A 4,145-nucleotide genomic window follows, 5' to 3' on the forward strand; every position below is an offset into this window, starting at 1 on the left:
GAAAAAAAAAAAAAACCCAACGTTCAGCCCTCACTCACTCACTCACCCCCTTCCCCCAACACGGCAACACCCCCACCAATTCGTGAATCACTATCCCTCTGAACTCTGAAGCAAAGTTCAAAATCACCCAACCAAAACCCTAGGTTCTCCCTGCAACGGTTCTGCCGCAGTGCCGCCGCCGTCCGTGCTGTCGGCGCCTCCGCGTCCTCTCTTGTAGCCCAGGCCCTCTCTTCTAGCTCGGCGTCCTCCTTCCCCCTGTCCCCGTCCTCCCTGGCTTCTCTGTTCGAGGTTGGAGCAGCTCGCCGCCGTGTCGCCGGTCGCCGTCCGTGTCTCCGTCGAAGGTTAGTGGCACTGCTTTCACTTCTTCGGTTCTTCTCTTCCTTTTATGCTCTGATTTTTGAATGTGAAATTGTGAATGGATTAATGGAGAATCAAATTATTGATTTTGTGTTGCTGCTCTTTTTTTAATTCCTGAAATTTTTGTTGAAATTTTCTTGCTGCTGCTAAAAATGGAAATCAAATCACTATTGAACTTTTTGTTTAGCTTTATTGATTTCAGGTTTAGTGTGATTAGGGATTCCTTGTTGCTGTTTTGTAATGTTTGTTGCTGAATGCTAAAAAAGGAAATCAAATCAAATGCTGGTTGTTGCTGAATGATATTTTTTGTTGCTGAATGCTAAATGCTGAATGCTGTTGGTAGTATTAATTTTGTGCTGCTGTTAAATTTCTGGCTGTGCTGCTGCTGCTGTGGGTTCTGGGTTCTGGTGTGCTGTTGTGTGTTTTGTGGCTCTGCTGTGTTCATCATCTTTCTCAATTGTCAATGTTCATTCTTCACTCTTCACTCTTCACTTGCGTTGTATTGATCATCTTTCTCAATTGTCAATGTTCTTTATCAGAACTGAGAAGGAAAATAGCAATCTGAACCAGCAAAAGGATTTCTGCAGCGTCAGCACGTGCTCACACTCACAGGAACAAGATCTGCCCTCTGGTATCTCTTCATCTTTCCTTCTATTTCTGCAATTGTTCATTGTATAGTAAGTCAACTCTTTGGATTACTGGCATAATTGAATTGGAGATTCAAGAGATACAGTTGATTTCTTAATACTGAAAATTCACGCTTAGTTTTGATCTAATTGTTTTGTTTAGTAGGAACTAATAGAATCTCTTCATGGCTTTATCATTGTTGTTTATCAAGTTACACTAGTTTCTTGTAAGAGAATTAAAGCTAGCTAGTCTTGCCTTGCGTTTTGCACAAATAGGAATATGTAAATACAGCCATTTTATCAAAACTATAGTCACAATTAGGAAGTTTAACTTAATAGTATATGATGCAGATATGCCTATGATACAGATATTTGAGTAGAAACGAAGTATTTGTACATTATAGCTTGCATATGTTGCGGAATAGGATAATAACAATTAAGAGTATTGAGTATTGAGTATTGATATACTTGTTATCTCTCTTTGAAATGTTACTTTCTGTATTTACTGTTTTAATTTAGCTTTGCATTTCTCAGGACTTCTTGGAACAGCGATTATAGTGTTGTTTATTGGGTTTCTTTCAATATATCATGGTATTATCTGATATCTTCACGCTTTGTACTATTTGAATTGGCATTTCTTTCAATAGTCACTCATAAGCTGCTTCTATATTCTAGGATGTTTATTTATAATTTATTTATTATTTTATTCTAAAACGGTTTTTTCGGTTGAACTACGGTTAGACCAGTTGGACCAGTGAACCAGTGATTTGAGCGGTTTGATGACTGGTCCGGTTCTCAGAACCTTGATTTTATTAGAGTAGTTCTGGTTTTGCCTCTTTGAGATGAAAATACAGTGTGTGATTAAACTAATTAAATTCAACGCTATATCTCTTTTATCTTTGTGCTCTCTTCTGCCCAAATAGAACCTTAATTTGCTTGTGTGATTAAACCTTGTTACTAAGAATGAACTAATTAGCATGTTGGAGCCTTAGTATGTTTCTGATTTGCTTGTCATTTGAGTGTAACTAAAAGACAAATGGAAGGAGGAAGGCCTTATAGTTTGCTTCTGTTTTGCTTGTCATTTAGGCTCGCTGATCCAGCTTCATTAAACACAATGTAATGTTCTTGGTTTATCTTTTGATCCTTTTTGGATCTTGGACATACAGCATTTCAAATGCCTAACCATTTGTAATAAGTGCACTGTGTAAAAGGATTTGCTGCATCTTTATAGGCTATTTCCCTTGAAATTGCTTGCTTTCCTTTGATCAGTTGTTGTACTAAATTTGGACCTTAATAACATAATTTAGAATTTTCATTATATGAAGAAAATTGTCAGGTCTCATAGTTGTGGCCCGGAAATGATAAGATTTTATCGGTTTAGGGATGGGTTAGGGCCTTTGCTTTGCTGGTAGCTTCTTGTTCTTTTATTTCTTGGTTCCTCTACTTTTTAGTTCAGATAGGGATTATGTTTTAGTGCTGAATAATTATGTAGCACCATCACTTTAGGTTTTAGAGGATGCATCAGATTAGTAAATTCTATCACTTTAGGTTTTAGAGTGCAAGGGTTCTTATCAGCATTCCCAACTCCCAAGCTAACAGTGATTTGATAACAGTTGTTGCTCAACTCCATGTTTCACTATGAAGGGAATGAGTTTTCTTATGCCCCCATCAAATGACTGCTAGCTAGGTTTGTGTGTGTTATTTTTCAGTGTCTTTCATAGGTTTTTTACCTTTGGGCAAAAAAAAATTGTACTTCAAGAAAAAGATGACATAAAACCAATGCCTAGAAGATTCATGTATTGTCAATTATAACATTATTTCTTGATCTCCCTCTGACATTTAAATCAATAAAACAAGGTTTTTTTTTGTTAATTATGATTTAGGACATTAAACCAATGATCAATTATAATTTGATAAGAGAATATTTTTTAACTCAACCTATCGTTTGAGTTTATTATAACAAATTATTTCCTTAAAAGGAAGGTTAAGGTTATCTTTGTTGAGTTTCTTATTGTGACTTTTGAGTTTTAAAAGTTACCCACCTTGTTTGTATAGTTATTCTCTAGAATGTAGTTGAGTTATTTTGGTAAATCATAACAAAGGAACACTATTACTTCTATAAGCAAATATCATGATGTTGCTCTTTTTAATGCTTATTTGGCTATTGCTAGAAGTGTTTTGTTTTTTTGGTAAAATGCTAGAAGTGTTTTCTCTCCAAAGTTACTTACCTTTAATTTTTTTTTCTAAATCTCTCTTTATTTAATTTGCTTCAACAAATCATCCCCAGAATCAATTGGTATATAGGTAATCATTTATATTTTGTAATTTACACTTTATAGAAATTCCAGTTGCACTTATCCATGATCATATCACAAATTATCAATATAAAATGAAAGGTGGAGGATTCGAACCTTTCCCACTAAAAGTTGCTCACACGCCATAGTCACACCTGGGATTGCAAGTATTAGTCCAATACTCCAACTTGGCGCTCATATGTTGCCAATTTTGCGTTCATATAATTGTCATGGTTAATTATTGGGAAAGTGAACGTTTGAACAATAAGTTTGCCCCTTATAAAGATGAAGATACATATTCGAAGTATAACAAATACATTCTAAATTAACATTGAATGCTTGATCCATTAAAATTCAACTATATTAGTTGTACATTAAAAATGAGTTAAACATACACAAATATTTGACGAGTTATTTTTTATTTTCACATATAATTTTTTATTAGCATTACAAGAATAATATCTCTCTCCAAATAGAAAGTTAATTATTTGGATTTAATAATAATATCTCTCTCAAAAAACAGTTAGGATCCAACTCATAAATCCAAATTTAATAATTTTTTGTTATTTATATTTTTTGGACAAAAGAGTTGAATTTTCAATTTTATATATTTATTTATTTTTAAATAAAGAGACTGAAATAATATTGGTCTCTCGTGTATTGGGTTTTTGGTCATAACTCTCGTTCTTTCTTTTTTGTTTTTGGTAGGGGCTAGTGGCCCATTTTTCTTGTGCTAATCCGTAGTAAGTTGGGTTTCGCAGACGAAACGGTGCGTTTATACGCTTGACAAAGTAGCGGGAAAAGAGCTCTACATATATAGCAGCTAAACAAGCAGAGTGCAGTGGAGTGGAGTGCCAACTGCGAAGAG

General features: G+C 34.7%; 1 protein-coding gene across 1 annotated transcript in view; it reads left to right on the forward strand.

Annotated features, from left to right (window-relative positions):
- The window catches only part of LOC107606030 (replication factor C subunit 2), a gene marked incomplete in the record, with an annotated part of 8,045 nt that continues 3,926 nt past the window's right edge, over positions 27-4,145 (forward strand). The window contains 3 exon segments of the mRNA XM_021106364.1: positions 27-341; positions 897-988; positions 4,039-4,145.

The sequence above is a fragment of the Arachis ipaensis genome, chromosome B07 (genome assembly GCF_000816755.2).
Source record: "Arachis ipaensis cultivar K30076 chromosome B07, Araip1.1, whole genome shotgun sequence".
In the NCBI taxonomy this organism is placed as follows: domain Eukaryota; kingdom Viridiplantae; phylum Streptophyta; class Magnoliopsida; order Fabales; family Fabaceae; genus Arachis; species Arachis ipaensis.